The sequence below is a fragment of the Cibotium barometz genome, chromosome 60 (genome assembly GCF_041138505.1).
Source record: "Cibotium barometz isolate CiBa-2024 chromosome 60, ASM4113850v1, whole genome shotgun sequence".
Lineage (NCBI taxonomy): Eukaryota > Viridiplantae > Streptophyta > Polypodiopsida > Cyatheales > Cibotiaceae > Cibotium > Cibotium barometz.
In genome coordinates, this window is record NC_141105.1 from 6445117 (window position 1) to 6470243 (window position 25127).

Here is a 25127-nt window from a genome sequence, read left to right on the forward strand (position 1 = left end):
ATACTTGATGAAACACAAGATGTGGTTTCTCAATTTACCCAATTATATATGTATGATACGGAGCATGAATTGGAGAATAGACTTCATGGGATGCCTTCTTTAAATCACAACATGTTTGAAAGGTTGCAAACAATGATGTATGAACATAATCCGTATGCCTGTGCACTCCTAAAGCTTGATTAACCTCAAGGCAATACTTAGTTTGTACAGGAAGTGAGGTATATGCTATCATTCTGGGTGAAGGAGATGATTTTCATGTGGGGCATAGAGATATTCACATAATGTCTTGCACAGGTGCTATAAAAAGAATATTTAACATGCATCGTTCATATATACCTCTATTATATGCTCTTTTGTTTCCTCAAGGAGAGGATGGTTGGCATGTTGGAATTCCAATCCTTGGTAGGAATAGACAAGGTTCAAATGAGGAGACAAAGACTGTAACTCAACGACAATATTATGCATATAGATTATAGATAAGGGAAGATACAAATGCTTGCCTTTTACACGGACAGTCAACTTTTACAACATTATATTTTTAATGCATATAGTAGCATGGAAGAATCAAGATTAGTAGGGATATGTAATAACCATAAAGCATTATGCGCTGAAGTATACCAAGGGCTTACAAATATGGTTAATATAAGCGATGGGGTCAATAGAGTCTATGGGGGCATTGTTGGATGCAACCATCTACATATACTAGGGGGCCTCGATATATGCATCAATTGTACCGGGATTCAATAGCAATTGTTAGGAAGATGGGTAAACTTGACCTCTTTATTACCTTTACTTGCAATCCTAAGTGGGATGAAATAAGCAATGCTTTACTGTCGGGTTAAGCTGCCCAAGATCAACCTGACTTGATGGCACATGTCTTTTATGAGAAGCATAAGGATATGATGCACTTATTGGTTTAAAAAACATTATTTGCCCAAGATCAACCTGACTTGATGGCACGTCTTTTATGAGAAGCATAAGGATATGATGCACTTATTGGTTTAAAAAACATTATTTGGAAGGGTATTGGAATTTGTTTTTGTTATTGAATTTCAAAAAAAGAGACTTGCCACATGTTTATATATTATTGATATTGGAAAGTGGATGTAAACTGACTGAGATTGCTCACTATGATATGTTGGTATGTGCTAAACTCCCTAATAAGGTGATGTTTCCTAAGTTGCACAACATAATGAGTCATTATAATGTCCATGGACCTGTGGGGAACTAAATATGCTCTCTCCTTGCATGGTTAACGAGAGTTGCAAACATTGGTACCCTCAAAAGTTTTATAAGATTACTAGCATTCATGACAATGGGTATCCAACTTACATGTAGCAAGACGATGGTAGTTTCATCCAAGTAAAGGGTCATAGGGTGGATAGGTGGATAGTCGATGGGTTGTCCCCCCATATAACCCTTTTCTTCTCTATAAGATACAAAGCCTATATTAGCATAGAAGTATGCTCTACCATTACAGTAGTAAAGTATTTGTATAAGTATGTATACAAAGGACATGATAGAGCTACTATAGAGTTGCAAGATACACATGGGGTTATTGGACGAGGTTAGTTAATATCTGGATGCACATTACATGTTCACATCATAGGCATGTTGGTGCTTATAGTAATATGATTTACATGATGAAAACCTTGATATACAAAGGTTGCATGTTTATCTTCCGATGTAGAATAATGTGTTATTCAATGACCATGATGATTTGTGTGATATAATTAGATGTGACAGAAACCAAAGAACTACGTAGTCTCACCGAATGGTTCAGAGCTAATCAATTGCATGTAGATGCAAATAGCTTGCTATATGTTGATTTCCCTGCAAGTGGGTGTGGAATATTTCTCTTCAATCATAGACTAAAAGAATATATGATTTGATGCATGTATAATGTTAGCCCAAGTGCAGGTGAGCAATATTACCTACGCATGTTACTCACAATGTGCAAAGGCTATAAATCTTTTGAGGATATACGAACAGTAAATGGACATTTGTATCCTTGTTTTAAGACTACATGTAAAGCCAAAGGAATGCTGGAGAGTGATGAGGAGTGGTATATGTGCCTTCAAGAAGATGTATTTAAGAAAATATGATTCCAACTGCGTAAACTATTTGTCATTATACTGGTTTTTTATGACCCTATATGTGCAAAGGCTATAAATCTTCTTAGGATATATGAATAGTGAATGTATTCCTATTTTAAGGCTGCATGTGAAGCTAGAGGAATGCTAGAGAGTGATGAGGAGTGGTATATGTGCCTTCAAGAAGTTGCATTTCAGAAAACATAATTCCAACTACGTAAACTATTTGTCATTATACTGGTTTTTTTGTGAGCGTATATCTCTTGGATAGCTTTTAGATGATTTTTTTCATGGCTTGCAGAGAGGGTGTGCTGATGTTGGTGTTTGTCATTCTATAAACGAAGAATCAAGCTATGTTGCACATGCAAGACCTGTTACAACACAATATGGAAAACAGCTACATGATTTTGAAGGGTTGCTTATTCCTGATAGATCAAGTGCTGCCATTGTCAACAATGGTTTGCTACTGGAAGAGATTCTGTTCAATAGGCTGATTTGTCTATTTCCATGGAAAGGAGTCTAAATAGTTTTATCAAGAGCATTTGATACTATCCTTGAGGCCATTTCTTTGAACCATGGTGGTGTTTTTTTCCTTGATGGACCAGGTGGATCAGGCAAAACATATCTTTATAATGCCTTGCTATCTTGATTACGTGGAGAGAATCATGTTGCTTTGGCATGTCATCATCTGGAATAGCTGCATTGTTACTTTCAAATGGTCGTACAGAACACTCACGTTTCAAAATCCCATTGGATCTCAATGCTTCTAGCACATGTGGTATCAAAGCTAATGCTGATATGGCTGAGCTCATGGAGGATCAAACACTATGATAATAATGATTAAGCATAGTAATTAAGAAATAAGCAAGATAGGATTAGACTACACTAATGATGATGATTTAGCACAAAACCAAGATAATCTCATTGCATTAACTTAATCCAAGTACATGCTTATATAGATCTCATGGAGCTCCCAACTCACAAGATGTGTGCACCCTAGTGCCAACCATATGTCCATCAATGCTCACACTACATGTTCTCCCTTGCACTTTCCATGTGCTACCTTTTTGAACTTTGACTCCACCTTTTACAAACAACCAAACAAATCAACCTTTGCCAATGTACCCTTAGTCTATCCTTTTCTAATGTGCATGCTCCTCCCCTTACTCTATTCGTGTTGTACCCTCACACATTGCTTTTATCAACAGCTCCCCTCAATGTGATGAGGATCTAACACCTAACATGTATTAACCTGACCTATACTCCATACTCATATGGTTGGAGCGGTCCGTCTAGGTTTCTCTATGAGCTACAATGTTGGCTTTGTCTCGACGCTTTACACACCAAGAGAGTGGGGTTACAACCAGGGGTTAGGAGCCATGCTCCTCATATCATTTAGAAGAGATGATCGGTGCTGCCTCCATCCTGCAAGGCCTTATCATTGTCTTCCTCCTTTGACATTAAATTGGTTGCTTCGGCTCTCTTTTTGTGCCAGCAATCCTTTGCTACGTGACCAATCTTGCCACAATGATGACAGTTATCTTTGTCCTTGGTCCTTCTCTAGTCCTCGATCTTGGTCCTCTTGAGAAGAGCGCTTTCTCCTCACTTGATGTAGCTTGAACTCTCTTCCCTTGAATCCACTTCTCTTCTTCTATGAGTGCTCCTTCCACTTCTACAATGGTTGGATCTAGGAGGTTCTTTAAGATAGCCACCAAGGGCCCATAGTCTTCAAGTGTCATGCTTTTAAACAATACGGCTATGGCATCCTCTTATTCTATTGATGCCCCAATGCCAGCCAATTGTTGAGTTATACTCTTCATTTTCTTAAGGTGTGTTGAAAGTGATTCACTATCCTTAATGTCCAAGCCAAAGAATTGTATTTTTAAGCTTATTTTTGAATTCTTTTGCTTTGCTCCAAACAATTTCTCTAGCTCATCCCAATCACCCTTAGATGTATCTTGTGATGTAATGTGAGAATAAATCCATCACCCAATCCTAATGCAATGATAGGAAGAATGGGTATATAAAGATCTTTAAAGAGTGGCGGATTATGTATGCTTCTTCAAAGACGAAATCTAGAGGTTGATGAGATCAATGAACTAACCTTGAGTGCATTACCTGGTCTTGTGTGAAAGAGAATACCTCAGTGCAGGTGGGATTTCTATCCGGAGGGACTTGGTGCCCGAGGGGTATGCTAGCCCGCCCCGAATATATTGCATCTATATGGGGAGGAAGTGCTAGGAGAGGCAAGGCATGGACCCATGGTAGGCACCCTAGAAATGCACTCATGCATCGGGTAGGCACGTAGGCCTTTCTCGGGTACCGGTGGGGTTGCGTGGGTGCCGAGTGCCCCAGGGGTTGCCCTCCCCACCTTGATGGAGTCGGGACCGAAAACGCCGACGGGACCAAAAACGGTGGAAAAATGGCCGACCGGGCAAGCCGTGCCGTGCCGACGGGCCGAGATGCGGCCGGGCCGGCGGATCGTGGATGGAAGGCAAGACCCATGACGAGGCCGAGGGAGCCGAGCCGGGCATGAACGCAAGTGATCGGTGAGACCCGCAAGGAAAACGCGCGAGACGCGCTCGACGGGACGATGGAGCCGAGTCATGAAGCATGGACCGTGGAAAGCCGCGTGCAGTAAAGGTGTCGCGGGACCATTTCCGCAGTGCAAATTTAGTTGTTTCTTTTGGGAATGACATAATATTGTATCCAATTGAGTACTTGAATGCATTGGGCTCCTTGGAATTTACAATCTAAGATTGCAAAAGATTATGGATTAGCTTCATGTACATGTAATGTTTGTAGACTATGAAAAGCCTAATAAGTTAGATTTTCGATGCATAGGCACTGGACATTACAAAATTTTTCGATTTGTTGTCTACAAGCCTATTCAAACATCATTTGTCTCAAATATTGATCCATCGAAGAATGAGTTTTGTAAGGTTTTATCTTTTTTCTTTTTTTTTCTTTGAAAATTATATCTTGCAATATCTAATGTTTTTATCTTAAATATATATTTTTTGGCAGATGGAGGCGAGGAGTATAGGCTTCCAAGGAGCGATAATCCAATTTCCTGAAGATTGTTTTAATGATTTACTCATGTGTGTTAAGATTATCACCACTATATTGAGTTGGAATGCTAGATATATATTTATGCCAAGTTTATTGCTTTATTCAAAGAAAAGTAAGTGCTTTAGGAGCTCTTACATGGATATATTTGGTAAGAATGGTGTGTTCATATATAGGTTGGCAAGTTGAGGATTATAAGGCTTATCTCTACTCACCCCCAAGGATGAGCCTTTGTTTTTATGCATGCAAGAATACTCTTGCCGTTAGGGATTGGTCATGCCACTAGGTTTTGAAAAGGTCAAAGAGAGAGGAAGAGAGAGGTTTACGGTTTTTCTTTGACCTTTCTTGAGTTTGGAAGCACTAAGGTGGAACTTTAAGGTCTTCATCACAAGCATTGAATTGCCATTCAACAAGATTGGATTGGTTAGTATTATGTAATCAGCTTTTTTATGCAATAATAATTTACTCAAGATTATATCAAGAATTTAACTAGTTGATATAGCCTTTCTTTATTACAAAATTATGGAGATGATTATATCATGTATCCAATAGGTGGCCTAAAGTGAAAATGCACTTTTTCAAAAGCTATTTACTTATATTCTTGTATGTATTGTACATTGGATAGAACTGAGGATGCTACCTATCACTATATCTCATGTCGAGGGGGAGTTGAGCTGCTTCAAAGCCATCATATCTTTCTTTTGGTTGGTCAATGAGCACGACGATTAGCTTCAGGAATCTGACACTTACCACAATAGTTGGATCTGGGATATGGCGCCCGCCAGGCACATATCCATGTCAACATGTGCTGTCTTTATTGCGCTATATTAGAAAAGGATGTTGGGAAAAATAATGAAAAGTTGTAGCAAACGTGAATCCCGTTGCTTTGCATCATGGAACTCAAGTGGTGTCATCCTTCTTTTGATGGGCATATACAGTGGATCCACTCTGTGTGTGGGTGGTGCACACTGGTATTGTTGACTAAATTCTAGAATGGTTAAGTACTCCCTCCTCCATGCTAGCTGTACAACACCAATATTTTATTCTTGGATTTGCATCATTCGTGGCAATTGTAGTATATCCCCCTCGTGTATGTACATGATGTGCTTTTTGCCACCGAGACGGCGGAAATAGTAGCTGATCATAAAGGTAACAATTTCGATCTCTAGTAGATCCGCCAAATGAGGGTTAGTCGGTTTGGTATGCTTTGCCACATTCACCCCCCATAAAGTTCCTTCTCCTGCCAACTGGCAATAATTCCTCCAGTTCTGGAACTGGTGTGCGGAGAGGATACGGTACATATGGCTGCTGTGTAGATGTGACTTCAGAGTAAGCTTCCAGCATTATGCGTCTGGTGGGTTCAATTGGTGTGATTTGCATCAACATCTTGAACATCAGTTTCAACTTTAGCAATGGATTTATAGCTGTGATTAATCCTTCATACTCTGCACCAAATAAAGACTCAAGAACACGGTCGTCAGTAAATGGATGTATATCATCTTTAGGTGGAATTGGACATACCTCTTGAATTGGCCTTGGTGGAGACAGGTGGGATGCCGGCAACTCCTCAGGGGTGAGAGTGTCAATGGGAAATTCTACAGGGATAGAAGGAAGATGAGAATATATAATCCGCCTTAGACTTGTTAGTAGGAGTAACACTAGGGTATGGATGTAGTAGTTTACTTGCTATAGAGGAAAACACTTTTTCTTCTCTTCGACTAGCCTTGTCTTCTCTTCTTTGTTGTTCCATCTCAAAGAAAAGGGAGATGTAGTTGGGGGTTGCTAGAGGTGGAGGAGGATGTGTTGCTGTTGCCTCCAAGAGTTGGAGGTGCTCCATGAGAAGCTGGTTCTGAGCTCTGAGTAGAGCTATGGTGTCTGCTGTAGTCGAAAGAGCAAGGTCTCCTCTGGGGGAGACGTCTTCCGGCTGGTGGATACTCTTCTCTGTAGACATAATGCTGAAGTCGGTGGTCGTGCTGGAACACAATCTGACCATCCACCAAGGATGCCCTCACGCTAGGATACGGTGTGTGTGGACAAGCTGAATCTAATACCAATGTAACATGCAGCGGAAGTATTTGTAATTTGAGGATCTTGTCACACAAATGCTCACACCGTCTTCTGTATCTTGAGTTTTGCGAGTTTAGCAATCCACTTTAAGACTTCAAACTTTAAGAGATTTGAGAGAGATAGAAAATGTACACCGTATGGGGTCCTGAATTACCCACTTAAGGGCCCCCTATCCCATTACCGGAATAGTGTTTTCTTTATTTCTTCAAAGAGACCGTCTGTGTGGACAGCAGACGATAAGCCAAACGCAAGATCTCGGAAGACTAAGAGTTGGGCTGAATTGTACACGGCTGTAGAAGCACCAATGATGTCCAATCTTGAGCCTATGCACTCTTCCCAATGGATGTAGGAAGGTAGCAAATCTGAGGCTGAGAGAAGGGGCTGATTGGGACTGTTCTAGACTATGTATGAATGCTGAGTTTTACCAATGCTGAAGGCTCCAAGCGATGAGTGCTTCAAGGTTGAATGAGATATGAATGAATGGAATGATGCAAAGCTCAACTATTTATATGATCTCTAGATGCTGTTTTCTGAGAAGAGTTGTGCAGTAAGCATCGATACTGTCTTCATATGTGTAGACTAATAGGATATCATTGATAATCTTTATAAGTGTCTCGAGTCTGGCCATTAAATATAAAACCTATGCAAATTAATTACTTTGATTAAGTATTGATGGATTTTCCCACATAATATACTATGACCAGTAAGTTGCACTACTCTTGCACCTTATTGCCATTCTCTCTCCTCTTTTATAATCTAAAAGGAGATATCTTTATATTATTTTATAAGAGATTCACCAAATGGGAGAAGTTAAAAAATGGAATAACTTGTAGACATCACATTTTCGAATTTCTGTTTATCCACGCCTACCTCTATTATGCTCTAAGAGTGTGGCTGTTAATTTTCATAAATTTTCATTAAGTATACAGGGGTTTATGAATTTTTTCTTCGTTTAGAGACATCTAGATTTTTAGAATAAGAAAAATAGGGTTTCTAGTGTAGAGCAATTTTAGTATGCTTTGATGAGATATTGCTTTAGGTTTTTCATTTTCTCTCCTTTGTACAGAGAAAATTCAAATCTGTGTTTGTTTTCTTTAATAGCTATGCCCAAAAGCTTTCTTTCCCTCCTAAGCCACATTAATGACTTTAGATCTTCTTAATCATGGGGTTTCTACTCTTCTGTATAATAGAGAAATTGAAGGGTGTGTTGATTATTTGGTGCCATTTAGCTGGAACCACATATTCATCTCCCCGTCGAATCATCTTTATGTTTATTAATCTCTGCAAATCAAAAAACAGAGTAATGGAGGTATGTCCATCTTTTTATCTGTTATATTATTTTATTATGGTTTAATTTTATCTGATTTATTATGTTTTGTTTTCTATTTTGACCATCTTATTATTGTGAATGTGATTTAGTCATGTGTGAAATTGAAGATAATAGTAATAGTTGAGTTTAATGATGTTATTTGGATCGTTCCTTAGTGATTTTATGAGTGAAACAAGTGGGTAAAATATAATTGTTGATTAATAGTTATGATTTACTTTTGCATTAAGATCTTAGACATCATTAAACACAACTATTGACCCCAAATTAGATTTTATATAACAAATAACACAACTTAAATATAACAAATAACACAACTTAAATGAGAAATAACATTATCAAACATAACATATAGAAAGATCTTAATGCAAAAGTATTAGACACAATTGGTGAGCCAATACATTTGGAATAGACATATATGCTTAAGTCTGGATCAAAGGAAGTGCCCTTTAAATTGCATGTAGACAATAACTTTATATTGGATGTATGTAAGCTACAAGTAGCAATGGTGAAGTTCTACAACATGTTTATCGAAGAGTGCAGAGGTAAGCTTCAATTTGTTTTGAAGCTTTATGAGAGTGAAGTTGTTAAGGGCCAAAAGCTTGAACGTGTTAGCTTGACCCTAATGAATAGGGCGTTGGATCCCAGCATCAATTCAAAACATCCAAAATATTTCAGTGTGTACGATTGGAGAATGAAATATTGTGGCTTACTGCATTTGAGGTAACAAAGGAAGACCATGAAGTACTTAAGATTTTTTATAAACTTAATAGAGATACCAAATATTGTACGATGGCAAAATAATGGTGAATTGAGAGCACAATGGTTTCAACGTGCGCACTGATGGTTTCCCCTTTGCTTTCACTTACCTAGCTCGAACTAGATGAGGTGTTAAATATAGAATGGCATCTTGCTGGCGATTTGAAAACATTGAAATGTATGTTTGGTGTTTCAAATTTAGCATAAGCTAAGTTCACTTGCTTATATTGCATGCAATCTAAAACGAAAGGCAAGGATGGGAAGAGGTAATGGATTGTAAGGATAGGATAACGTGGTGCTCCAACACGTTCAAAGGAATGGAATGTTGGTGCCATTAGATCCTAAGTCATATCTTAGAAATACCTTTAGCAAGGGTCCATTTTTGCACCTTGCAATACATAGAAAGGATAATAGAGAAGTTGGTGTTTGAGTACATGTGTTTTGCCTACAAGATGCAACCTGCTTTAGATGCTGATGCAACATGCAAGAAGGTAGAACAAGTCATATCTGATGTTGGATTGCATTGGGGCCAAGTAGAAATAAAAAAGGACACGAAAAAGTTAGGAAAGAGTGAAAATTTACCATGCAAATCGTGTTTTGGGGGAGCGAAGGCTAGGAAATTCATATCTCCACCACGAGATGAAGAGGGCAAGTTGATTTTGAAACAATCGAAGAAGTATGAAGCATGGAAAAAACTACACATGGCTGTCTCCCTGATCAGAGCAATGGGGGATGGACACGGATAGTGAAGGCCAAATGTGTGGATTGCACTCGATAAATTGGCACCACTTTTACAAAAGATGACATCCAATTCCGATGATGCCAATGCATTTAAAGAGGTGGTTGTAAACTTTCATAACTCAATGACATAGGCATGGACTTCAAATTGCATTACACACTATATTGTTAGAGTGGTCTCCATTTTGTTTTTACACTGAAAATGTGAATGTAATATTTTGAGTTTAACTGTGGATCCTATGTTTTAAATGCAGCACATATTGAGGTTCATGGTCCATACTTTGCTGAACAAGGAAGTTTGGCAATATGGTCTACACAAGGCATGGAGTAATCTCATTGGGGGCAAGCTCGATGCGGATTCCAAAAAGCAACGGCACATGGAGGTGGAATCATTGATTCCAATCCTATGAGGCAGTTACTGCAATGGTGGTATAGGAGAATAGAGATAAGGTATGAGGACAAATGACTAAAGCTCAAATAATCCAATGATATAGAAGCTGTTTGCAGGGTAATATATAAAATGATGAAAGTAAGATATAAAAATAGCATGGCTAGAGAACATCATACAGAATGGTTGACAACCTAAGCGAGACTCGGTAGAAAATGGAAACATCGAACACAAAGTGGTGATGGAAGTGATTTAGAATTGTAATTAAGAAATAACATTTTATGTTTATTTCTCGTATTGGAGAAATCCAATGTTTTAAAGAAATAGGTATTTTATGTTTATGAGAGTATTGGAGAAATCTAATGTTTTAAAGAAATAGGTGTTTGCTAAAGTCAACATGGATAACTTTTTCAAAATAAGTGTTTGCTAAAGTCAACAGGGATAACTTTTTCAAAGTGTTGATATTTTTTAAAAGTAAGTGTCAATAACTTATAGTAGTAATTTCCATTTATAAATGAAGGTACTTCTTTCATTTCTCTCCATTCCTTTTAGCTTATGAGTATGCCGCGTACTAAGCAAAGAGCAAATAGGATGCCTACCAAGACACCGGTTCATTCATCCGGATCTATTGAATGTACTACCACACCAACAATGATGATGGTCAACGTAGTAACACCAACAATGATGAAGGTCAAGCTCCTCCAAATAGGAAAGCTGCTCCCACTGCTCTAGCTAGTAACGTTCATCCACCTACGCATAAGAAGAGAAGATGGAGACCACGCACCGCCGCTCTTTGTGAAATCAGGAGGTTCTAGATATAGCTCATTTTCATGGAAAACAATTTGCATATGCATGTGCAAGAAAGTGCATGTGCATGTGTAGGTGCTTTTTTATTTGCACGTGCAGTTGTATATTCATATTTTTTTTTGAGAAAAATCAATGCATAGTGTACAGTGATCCTAATGGGCTAAAATTTGTTCTATGCATAGATCATGTGGCTTACATCATGAGCATGCACGTGCAAGCAAGTTCATGTGCATGTGCAAGTGCTATTTTATACGATAATATTATTTTTTCTAAGAAAAATTGATGCATGGCGTGTAATGATCAGAATGGGCTGAAATTTGTTATGTGCATAGATCATATGGTTTACATAGCCTAAATAAAATATCAGGCCCATCAGAGGCCTGTAGAGCCCCTGTCTCAAGGCTTGCATGTGGAGGCCTTAAAAAAAAAAGACCTCCACACGCAAGCCTTCAGACAGGGGCCCTACATGCCTCTGATGGGTCTGATATTTTATCTAGGAGGTTGTCTATGAAACTTCTATGTACACATAAAATTTGAGCTCATTTTGATAAGGAAAAGTATTTTTAAAAATAAAAAAATGTCAAATTTATGTATTAGGCTAAGTTAAAAAAAATAAATTTTCATCTATAATTATGGAAGTAACCCTCATTTAACATCATTTCTCATCTTTCATTTCTCTCTCTCACCTCCAAAAGTATGGCTCACACCAAGCAAACTGCAAAGAGAGTCTGCCCCCCCAAGATGCAACTTGGAGCACCCCAACCACCATTGCAGCAACATCGTAAGCACAGGTGGAGGCCTAGCAATGTGGCTCTCCATGAGATTAGGTAATACCATAAGACGGTCTAGGTGCTCACGTCGTCGAAGTTGTCCTCCCAATATGTGGTGCGAGAGATCATGTAAGATTTGCAACTCCGACATGACATGAGGTGCTGGTTTCACATAGCATTAAGTCCACTACCTACACGGTGGATAGGTAAGGTCTTGGAGGCACCACAGGAGGCTGTGGAGGCATATCTGGTGGTTTTTTTTTTAGTGAGACAGTGTTTGCACACAGCTGTCCAATGCGAAGAGGCTCACCATCACTAAAAAGGATATGCAGTTGGTGCGATGCATGCGACACTGGAGAGATCCTCTCGGCCAGGATCTTTAGTTATATTTTTACATATCTCGCATGAATGTAATTCTCAAAATCTATGTAAAGCTCGATGTATATCTTGATAAATGTATGAATGGAAATATTATAAGACACGTATTAAACAAAAAACTCCGCAACCCAAATTTCCATTCATAGCATAAAAAAATACATAGTCATCATGGCTATATCCTAGGATTCTTACTACTAGGCTCTCCAGATTCTGAAGCCACCTTGATAGGGGCTTGAATCAAAACATGGAACCCTTCAAGCTCTCCCCCGAGCTCTCCCCCGATGATGGTGGGATCCTATACCCCCGCAACAATGCCACATGCCACCACACAATGTAAGGTGCCCCGAATCGCGCGCTAACCTAGATCCCACAAAGAGTGTTGATTGATTAAGACAGCAGGACGGTGGTCATGGAAGTCGAAATCCGCGAGGAAGTTTATATGGCACATCCAGAAGGATATGTACACCCGTGTATGCAGATTAAAGAAAGCATTATATGGTTTGAAGCAAGCACCTCGTGCTTGGAGTGATAAGATGAGCCAATATCTTATCTCCCTTGGATTTCAGGTTTCTACATCAGATTCTTCACTCTATGTGAAGAAAATAGATCATGGGATTATCTTACTTGTCATCTATGTGGATGACTTAATTGTCACAGGAGATCATGCTACAGATGTTATGCATGTCAAGAAGGCATTGAGTGGGCAGTTTGACATGAAAGACTTGGGTGAATTGAGATATTTTCTTGGGATTGAAGTGATCAAAGACCATACAAGTACATGGTTAGTGCAACGCCAATATGCATTGGATATGTTGAAGTGATCAAAGACCATGCAGGTACATGGTTAGTGCAACGCCAATATGCATTGGATATTTTGGCAAAATATGGGATGACAGGGTGTAAGCCAATGAGTACACCTTTGGAGCAGAATGTGAAGTTGCGGGCTGATTTTGGTGAAGAGTTGGATGATCCATCTATGTATAGAAAGATGGTTGGAAGTCTTATTTACATGACTATCACACGCCCGAATCTCAGTTATGTTGTGGGGCTAGTAAGCCAATTTATGCAGAGCCCCAGAAAACCTCATTTGGATGCAGTGAGATGCATTATGTGATATGTAAAGACCACTGCACACATTATGGTCTTCTTTATGAGCATGGTAAAGGCTTGGATATACATGGCTACACAGATGCAGATTGGGCAGGTAACTCGTATGACAGGAGGTCTACTAGTGGTTATGCCTTTACATTTGGAAGTGCAGTGGTGAGTTGGAGTAGCAAGAAGCAACCTACTCTTGCTTTATCTAGTACAGAGGCTGAATACAGGGGTGCAGCCATTGCTACATGTGAAGGAGTATGGTTAAAGAGTCTCTTGGCTGATTTGGGTGAGCCTATTGATGGCAAGGTTGTCATTCATTGTGACAACATAAGCAGTATACAGTTGGCCAAGAATCCAGTTTTTCATGCGCGAACCAAACACATAGAGGTCCACTATCACTTTGTCAGAGAGAAAGTGTTGGATGGTACAGTGGATTTACAATATGTGAAGACTGAAGAGCAGTGGCCAACATCTTTACAAAGCCACTTAGCAGGGAGAAGTTTGAGTACTTCCGTACTATGTTGGGAGTACGTGGGATGAGCTTGAGGGGGAGTGTTGAGAGCTTTGAGAGCTTTGATAGCCCAAGCTCATCTACATCTTCATCTATGGCAGTACATCATGAGCTTGAGAGGGGCTGTTGAGATTCAAGCTCGATGTCAGCGTGTGCCAGCTATGCTATGTGCTGGCATGTTAGGTAGTAGCAGTATGTGTGACATAAATGACCGCGTCCAGCTGGTCATAGTGTGTGGACATTAGCTAGGGTTAGCTGTGTGTGGACACAACACATAGTGTGAGTTGTGTATTATGGATTATGGCTTTATGCATTGTGTGAGAAGGGAGATGGCTTCCCTCTATGGTTAGGGTTTGCTCCTGTGTGTGTGTCTCCTCTCCCTCTACCTGTTTTTCATCAATTCCTTGATGTGGTCTCAGGTATATAAAGACAGGTTTTAATATGTGAAAGTCTAGGATAAGGCCATCTCATTCCTTTTATGCAAGATTTTATTCATATTTCCTAAGCATACTAGGGAGTTTCAAATTTGTAAGGAATGTATGGGTGGTATCATGGTGGTATGGGACGTTAACGATTCCTCGCATCATGTATTATCTTATGGGATAATTTGGGCTCAAGATTGTTGCCTTGCTAACATTACTTGGCATGTTGACCCCAACATTCAAAGACAATCTCATTTTTTAACTTCACTTAAAGTTGTAGTGTAGGCATTCTCTAGACCTCCCTAATCATGGTTTCATCCTCAGAATCAACCTCGAAATTAACACTAGTGAAGTGAAGCTCTAGGGAGTCAATGGTAGAAGCCATTGAAGTTGCAGTAGAAGTTGAAATAGGACTTCATATACTCTAGATGGTGCAATGGTGGAATGCCTTATAGGATGTCCAAAAGGTGAACATATCTTTGAATGTGAGGATCCTCTAGCCATCAACTGTCCTCGCTTCTAGTAGCCGAGTATCTATCGTAAAGTAGGGCATTTGTTAGTGTTGAAGGCCATGCCTTGGAGACTTTCATGACTTTGATCATTGCTTACATCAGCATAGTAGTCATCTTAGCAATCTACTAAAGATAGTGAGTCTAAGCATCTTGTTTCTGCAAGGCATACATGATTTACCCATGAGTTTTCTTGGAAGAATGACATCCATCATCAAAGGAGTAAATGGAGTTTTGGGCTTTAAGTGGCATCAGCAGGGGATTCTCTTCCACATAAGAAGACGGAAGTGGCTCCAACATTGCCTCAGGAGGTTCGTAGGTCCATGAATGACGGAGATGGTGTGTGAAAGGATTCCACAGATAAGTCGGTGGTGATTCTGGTTTTTCCAAGCAAAATTTTCAGCATTTACCATGCAATTCTCGCAGTGGAGAAGTCTTTGCCTTAAAGGATTCAACTCCTATAGTCGACCTCAGTCCTGGCCAGAAGAAGACAAAGTGGGGGAGTGGTTTCAGTGGAGGGGGATAAGCAGGAGTCAAAGGGTTGTCAGGTGTACCACCCAGCAATAGTTTAACAGAGAGGAATGTTACGTGCACACCCAGGTGGTGTACAGGTGACATGGCATTCGAGGAATTCAAGCATTAATCCAACATTTACCAATTCGTTAAATCAATGTTAACAAGCTTAGATCATAGTAGTTACAGTGAGTGAAACATTGTATGAGGTTGTTGTAGCACCTACAACAGTACACAAGGCATCGACAGCATTTAGGACATGCATCACATCAGGTCGAGGCATGGGGAACCAGCTAATAGCAGCTATGGTGCATATATGAAGTCATGAAGATCCAAACATGCTGGCCGACAGCATAAGCCTAGCCGATCAGCAACATCATTCTATATATATAGAAAAGCGCATCATTTATTTTAGCTATCTCCTTCTTTCCAGCTTAAGGAGCAAGGGAATCAATAACATAGTTAGCATTCAGCATTCAGTTCATCTCCTGCCTCCTACATAGAGGAAAACTAGCATACAAAGGGTGGACCTCAGCATTCAAGAAAGGAACAGTCATTCATCATCATCATTCAACATATCTCCCTCTTCCCAAGAAGGATACTCATTTAGGATAGCCATAGAAACAATGCATTACCTTACACATGAAGGAGTGCCAGTCCGCTCTGGAATGATGTTAGATGAGCTGAATGTTGGATTTGCAAAAACCAAACACCATGCATCTGTAGGAAGCATGTAGGACGGGGCCAACCCTTAGGGCTACCCCAAGAAGGGGATGGTGCATTCCTTGAATGGGCAAGAGGTAGGCCTTATGCCACCCCAAGAGGCCAACAAAGGCACTAGGCTTTGCCCACCAGCCCATAGAAGGGCTGGGCAAGCTATCAGCCAGCCCAAGGGGCTTGGCCAAGTAGCCGAGTGGCTATAGGAGACTTTCCCACCCACAACTAGTAGGGAGCTAAGCACAGAGGCTGCCCAGCAGCTTGCATAGGCCTGGACAACAACCAGGAGTAAGCGTATAAGGGCCAAGGGAGGATTAATATTTGCATTAGAACTAATTTGTTAAATTTAATACAAATCAAAGGTCACAAAGCATTACGTGGATAGATGAAGAAGGGGTGTGGAACAAGAGGAGAAGCGATGGGCGACGATAGCTGATCGTACATCTGCTTGGAAGAGGGCGACGATGCAACGAATGCAGGTGGCTCTTGTGTGAATTCATGAGAGCCATCTGTTTTGGGTTTTTTGTTAATTCCCAAACCGTCGTGTAAGCGACAACCCTATTGGGTGATGTCACTTATACCGTCGACGCATTGCAGTTTGCAAAAGCGTCGCTTCTTTGAGCATAAATATGCGCCACTTATGCAACACCCATTGTGACGGGATTTACGACACTACATTGTCACATTCGAAAGTCGTTTCTTAAGTGATGTTTGTTATCATTTAAGCGACGTGCTTGGAAAAACTCATCATTTTAGGCCCATTGCTAAGGGGGGGTTTTGTTGTAGTGTTTTTTATATAAGAGTTTTATGAACAAGCATCATATCATAGTGAAATCCAAGTGATAATCGGCTATTATTTAGGCTCTTAATATTTGGGTTAGAGTGATTTTCATAGCCTGTCATAATTATCTTTTTCTATTTTTATTGTACACATAGTTGAACACTCTTGCAGCAGCGGATAAATAGGTAATATTTCCTGAAAATGAGAAACATTTAGCATCTTTCAAAGATTTCATAAAAAAAGGTTCACTTTTTACCTCTTTTGAAAAGTGGTCTACATATGCGTACAACATCGCAAAAAAAATGATAATATTTTAGGCACTTTACGCATTTCTTATAAAAATTGACATGAAAAAAATACTTGGTTTTGCGTAACGTTTGAGATTATAATTGAAAATCTAACAATAAGTTTTCAAAAACATGCTAAAATAGAGACACTGTTTATCATTGCAATCTTTAATCCATAAAAAAACAATACAACTATAAAAAGAAGCTATTTTCTAGACATATAGCTCATGGCATAGTTATGGTCCCTCATGATAATTGCTTTCTATATCTTCACCATCACTAGTTGATATGCCTTCACCATCACTAGTTGATATGCCTTCCCCTGAGAAGGTAGACGAGGCATCCTCTTCTTCACTATCCACAAATATATTTTTCCTTCTATGTGTACACTTGAAGCTTAGACTCTTTGGGTCTACTACCATGTTAGCACGATTGAGGATGTGGTACAGAGTACAACTATAAAAAACTATCAGTTTATATGAATATATTACAAAAGCGTTATCTTGATATAATTATTATCTTAATTATAAAACCCTATTTTTGCTCTTAAGGAGAGTAGTATTAAAATCCATTTTGAAGCTCTTGAGTATCAAAATTTACAAATTGATGATATATACTTTTTAAGGAGAGTTTGTTATGTATATATGAATTTAAAATATCATAAATAAGCTTGTATTTAAAAAATATCTAATTTTGAAAAAATATACACTCAGTTTTAAAGAAAATGTCTCCTTGATGTGAGAAAAAGGGGCTAAAATGATAGTTTTAGTTATTAAACAAGTTTAAAAAGCATGAACAAGCTTGCTTTAAGAAAAAAAATATACTTTCCAAAATAGTTTTTGTAAAATATCAAGCTGAGGCTTGGGTTTGAATCCTCTACTACACATGGTAAGGATCTTTTAGCTACACCATTTGTGCCAACTTAATGTAGATCACAACTTTTTGACTGAGTTGTTGTTTTGCATCAAGTTGATACAAAACATTGACTTTTCCACAAAAGATGATGTTTTGCATCATTGATACAAAATATCAAGTTTTGTGGTAAAGTTGATACTTTGATGCAAAACATCAACTTTTTTAGAAAAGTTGATGTTTTACATTTTGCATCAAGTTTTGTGGTAAAGTTGATGTTTTGCTTGTTGATGCAAAACATCAACTTTCCAAAAAACTTGATGTTTTGCATCAACTTTCAGATGCTCTGGAGAAGAAAGATCAAAGGTCAATTTTCACAAATGGCTTGGTTTTCCATTCACGATGGCATGCTCAGACAATCTGCTTTATAAATTTGAGTACCAACATAACATGATCATGTTTCGGTGCGATTTGTAGACATCGCAAAGCTCTACAAATCGCACCGAAACATGGTCACCTTAATACTCAAAATTTGTGGAACTGGTTATTTGAGCATGCTATAGTAAACATAATTGAAAAATCAAGTCGTTTATGAAAATCGATCTCCGATCTTCCAACTTTCTTTTTTGGAGCATCTTTGATGCAAAACATCAAGTTTTGTGGTGAAGTTGATGTTCTCCATTAACTTTGATATGTAAAACATCAAGTTTTCATCAATTTTGATGCAAAACATCAATTGTTAACCTAAAAGTTGATGTTTTGCATCAACTTTAATGTAAAATATAAATTTTTAGAAAAAAAGGACCATTTTTTTGTTAAATTTGAAATATTTTTAGATTTTTATGAGAAATTTTTTAATTTTATCACCAACAAATTTATAAAAAATTATTCTAAATATGAGATGGTAGCCAATAAAACCTAAAAAATTAAGAAAAATTTTCTAAAAATCATAGAGAACTAAAGGAAAAATATGCCTTGGATTAGGTGACATAGGTTTAGGGCTAAGGACCTGAAAAAGACACATGGTCGTAACCTTTGACTACAAATTTGGGAGAAGGTCATTAAAAAAAACACTTGTCCATGTATCCATGTAACCTTTATGTTATAAATAATATCACTACATAGTAGATGTCAAAACTTCATGATAGCAGAAGAGCTAGATGAGTTAATCCATAAAAATAAACCTTTTATGCATTTTACTATGCATAAATTCCATTTTAATGAGAATAACACTTTCAAAATAAAAATAAATCTTTTATGCATTTTACTATGCATAAATTCCATTTTAAAGAGAATAACACTTTCAAAATAAAAATAAATCTTTTATGCATCTAACTATGCATAAATTTAATTTCAATGAAAATAATACTTTCGAAATAAAATAAATCTTTTATGCATCTTTCTATGCATAAAATCAATATTGATAAGAATAACTCTTTTGAATTAAAAATAAAATTCTTTATGCATCTTTCTATGCATATAATCAAAATTGATGAAAATAACTCTTTTGAATTAAAAATAAAATTCTTTATGCATCTTTTTATGCATAAAATCAAAATTGATAAAAATAACTCTTTTAAAATAAAAATAAAATTCTTTATGCATCTATTTATGCATAAAATCAAAATTGATGAGAATAACTCTTTTGAATTAAAAATAAAATTCTTTATGCATCTATTTATGCATAAAATCAAAATTGATGAGAATAACACTTTTGGATTAAAATAAATTCTTTATGCATCTTTCCATGCATAAATCCAATTTAGTAGGAATTACACTTTTAGAATAAAAGAATTTCTCTTATTCATCTAATTTATGCATAAAATCCATTTATGATGAAAATCACACTAATAATATTAAAAAAAATCTTTTATGCATATGTTTATGCATACAAATCATTTGTGATGAAAATCACTCTTTTAATATAAAAGAATTTCTTTTATGCATCTATTTATGCATATAAATCATTTATGATAAAAATTACACTTTTAATATAAAAAAATATCTTTTATGCATACAAATCATTTATGATGAAAATCACTCTTTTAATATAAAAGAATTTCTTTTATGCATAAAAATCATTTATGATGAAAATCACACTTTTAATATAAAAAATATCTTTTATGCATACAAATCATTTATGATAAAAATCACTCTTTTAACATAAAAGAATTTCTTTTATGCATCTATTTATGTATAAAAATCATTTATGATGAAAATCACACTTTTTATATAAGAAAATATCTTTTATGCATATGTTTATGTATACAAATCATTTATGATAAAAATCACTCTTTTAATATAAAAGAATTTCTTTTATGTATCTATTTATGCATAAAAATCATTTATGATGAAAATCACACTTTTATAATCAAAATATCAATTTCATCATACTTCCTTCTATGCATGGAATTTAATTCTAAAAAAAGTAACACTTTTTTTTAATAAAATATTTTTAGTATGCATTTTCTTATACCTAGGATGAAAATTAACACTTTAAGAATACATATACGATGGGAATTACTCTTTTTGAAAAAAACAACTTATTTTTCACAATTTTAGAAAATTTTGCCATAACCTCCTTTGTATGGCTGACCATTTTTTAATTTTTAATTCTCTAAAATTAATTGGAAGTTCACCAAGAGTATTTAAATCATTCTAATGTAAACATTTTCTACTTATCAAAGTGAAACATTATGAAAAACTTGATTTTATCCATTAATCATTCATCTAGGATAAAGAATGGTTGGATTTAGTAAAGAAGACAGGGGAATGCCTTTTTTCAATGAGGCATAACATCATATTCAATTTAGAGAAGACAAAAATCATAAAAAAAACCATAAAAATTAAACATACATGGGAATTTATGTATTTCCTCACTTCCATTCATAAATTAACTTCAATAGCATTAAAAAGCCATTCCAATTAAGCTTCTCAAGCTTGAGAGGGGTTGAGAAGAGAGAAACATTGAGAAATTATGAAAAAAGATCAAAATTCACACTTTACCTTACAAATTGCTTGATTCTTTGATCACGGTAGAGGTCCCCAACCAATCAATTGGTTTGGTATGCTGATGGAGCCACCAATGGAGATTGAAGAAGGAGGGAAGCTCCAATTTGTTCAATTTGGAGAGAATTTTAGAGAATAGTAAAAATTATCATTATTTCAGCATAATTTTGGCATAGTATAATTGTCTTATTTTTTTACAAAGAGCTCAGGTTCTATTTATAGGAGAGGGAGGCTCTAACCAACACCAACTGATTTCTAGAATTTTCCAGATTCAGTTTGGTTGAATTTGGACCAAATTTGGACCTAGTTTGGTTCCTTTTTTATTCGGTTTGGTTCCTTTTTTATTTGGTTTGATCCAAGAGAGAGGAGAGAATATTACATTATTTTTTAGTTTAAAACTCATTCAAGCAAGTGAAGTAGGCGCCTCCTTGAAGGGACTCCCCTTCCTTACACATGTGTCAAAATGGAATCATTATACCCAAAATATCTCATTTTTTTAGTAATACTCATAGTTTTTTACTAATAAACCTTGTACATAGTCAACTCTTCATCTTATGTGAGCATTCACTCATTTTTGGGGGGATTTTCTTTATTTCTTCCATTTTTCTCCTCCACACATTTGGATGAATCTTATTGGCCCATAGGAACCTTAATTTAAAATTTCGAAAAAATCTTGACCCTCAGGATGGATAAGACCTCTTGAACAGATTATACTTGATTTCTAATGCACCTTCTGAAAACCTTTTTGAACTTCTGTTTCGGAGGAACTTATTTTAATAAGAAGAGATATTTTTCCATCCAAAAATATTTAAAAACTGAATTACCACTCTCTAGAAGATTTTCTCTCTCTAGGCCAAAACTGGTAGAAACAAGATCTTTTATATTTTTGAAGAGGGATTTGACTACAGGGGAAGATACTGGACATCCTGAGAGGCTGGGGAGGAATCTTACAATCTACCCCACTTAAAAAACGCGAGATGTCCTCATCTCGCAGGTGGAGTATGATCTCTTTCATCCTCTTCTTCTTCTTCAATCACTTCCAACGTTACTGCCTTGGAAGTGGACGGCCGATTTGGGAACAACTCTCTTTGACTTCCTCTATTCTGAGGTGGAGGTCTGGCATTACCTTGGATTGAAGTTGCAGGTTAGATAGAGGGTCTAGCTCTGGGATTTCCCTGATTTTGGCGGATAGAACCCTGATTACTCTGGACGGAAGGGGCTGGAGTCTGGAATCTTGATCCTTGATTTTCCTGCCCTCAAAACCTTGATCCAAAAGGAGTTGGGCAATCCATGCTGCGATGTCCAAACCCTTGACAGTTATAGCATTTCACTCTCTTGTTCAAGGGTGGAACTTCTGAAGTTGAAATCCAGGGGATTGAGTTTCGGGAAAAGGACATTTCTTCCATTCTGGAACTTCCCATATCTTGGGTTTGACCTTCTGGGAATAAAAAGCTTTTGAAAGATGATGGTGCTGGCTTTGGCAGGACTTTGACATCAAAGGCCTTGGCGAAATCCTTCTCCATCCGAACTGCTTCGGCCATGGAAACTAGCTTGGCATTCTTCACCAGGATATTCAAAGGTTCGTTCAGTCCCCGAATGAACTTGGCCATCAGCTGTTCCTCATCCAATGGAGGCGAGTATTTGAGGAGGAGGGCGAATGCTTGGTGATATGCTTCAATAGTTCTACTCCCCTGGGTTAACTCTAAGAATTCGTTCATCTTTGTTTCTAAAAAGCCGAGAGGACAGAACCTCGTCCTTAGGTAAATTTTGAGATCAGTCCAGGTTTGGGTATTTCGGTCGAGACGGTTTGTCTCGCAGTGGTTTCTTCATGCCACTCTAGCTGACTCCACTATCTTTAGCCTTGCAAGAGCCATTTTGCTCTTTTTATTGTACCCGGTGACATCAAAGTATTCTTCCATTGATTTGATCCACTTCTCCACAGCCTCGCCCAAGTTTTTCCCTTCTCCCTTGAAAGGTCCAGGCTGTGAACTATGAAGAGTTTTACGACCATCCAGGTCGAGTTCTTCTTCATCAAGTTGGGGATTAACATTTCTACCACGATGACCTCAATCCATGTTCCTATCAATACGAAAATTCTTGTTAAGTCTCTTTATTTATGATTCAATCCGATTTTTGATTCAACTGATTTCGGGGTTCTCTAAATAGGTCAGCTCTCCACATAATCAAGGGATAAAGATACTCATATAGAACGCATTATCAGTTAATAATTCATTCAAAATATTTCATTCATATCTTTAACACAATAATGGTCCATCAGACTGAATTTTTCCATCTGAACAGTCCTCCATGGGGATTTCAATTTTTCATATTTTTAATTTATCATCCCTTAACTTGATCCACTGATCAAAAGTTAACAGTAGTAATCTGCCAGCATAATCCACTAATCTCATAGTGATTTGCTGTAGTCATTAACGTCATTCCAGTTATGAACATCATCACAGGGACTCGTCCCATTCATCCTCATTGTGGTTTTGCTCAGTTTGTTACATTTCAACTAAATTTCAGGAATCATCATTTTTCAATCAGAATCCAAATCAACTCATCAGTTCACAACCAGAATTTAAAAATCATATCAACCACATTCGATTTTATCATCTGGATAGCATTAATGCTTATAATTTCAAGTCTTAGATTTACTTGTATAAGAGCTACAGTTATACCCTCGGTATATACGGGTAGTCACGGTTCTTAGAACTATAAGGTAAATACCATCATGTCTAGGCCTCAAGCAGTCAGGGATTCCATACAATTGCGGTACTTCCATCTGAAGACCCAATTACCAATTTACGAATTTCAGTTTGAATATCAAATTGTATGAATTTTATCACACAATTACAACCTTTTAGTGCTTCTTGATAAATTTTTGACATATTTGGCTTCTCGGTTGATCCTCATTAGCCAAATAGCTCTGATACCAACTGTAAGATCCCTGTCCCCACCGCGCAACAATTTCAGGGGTGCTAGCAGCGGAAGTAGCACTTCTTGCGCGGGGCAGGGTCCCACACTCGGGGCCTCGTCCACGGATATCCGGACAAGAGACTAATCCATCGGTTTTTCCAAAACCGAACCCGAAAAAACTTCCTTTGCCCGGAAAGCACAAGCAATTCCACCAGGATAACTTTTCCCTAACGTAGTCAAAAGCCTTAACTAACTGAGCTCATCTAACCGAACCCGTAAGTCCCATAGTCAGATCAGGGAAAAAGACTGTACTTGGATCATAGAGACCAATGCTTTTTTGCCTCATTAAGAGACACAGCCGTTGATTCTTTTCCATAGAACAATTTTTGTCCGGGATTTACTTCATCTATCTCGAACTAAACAGAAATTGAGTCTCGATTTACGGATCCATCAGTCCAGCCTAACCCCATCTAGTCCCATGGGTTAGCCAACCACCCAGCCACTCTAGTGATGGGATCCAATTATGAATTTGGTTAGGTTTTGTCCCGGGTACCAGGGAAAAGAGTTCCCAGGCCCCCTAGCCGGATGTTCATGCAAACATAAAACTAGTCACACCACTTATACACCCAATATGAAATTGCCTTTTTTCTCAGCATCAGCTATCTTTAAAACAATCCTTTAATAAAACCATTGTATCACTGATCACAATCCTTTACACACCCAATATGAAATTGCCTTTTTTCTCAGCTATCTTTAAAACAATCCTTTAATAAAACCATTGTATCACTGATCACAATCCTCCAAAATATCCGGTTGAATCTTAATTTCCAATCATTCGTTCATCGGAGTATCTATGGCATCATTGGCAACCAGAACGCTCACCACCTATCCACTCAGGAGCCTTTTCAATAGTTCCTAGTCATAGTACCCGACAATATAATCACTTATAAAAATCAAGATGGAATCTCCGTTGAAGATCAGCAAGATCAACCCCAACAGATCCATATAAAAGAGCCATGGACTCATTCGTTGAGGACCAGCAAGGTCAATCAACCAGATCCATATAAAAGAGCCATGGAGATCCATATAAAAGATCCATATAAACTCATCCGT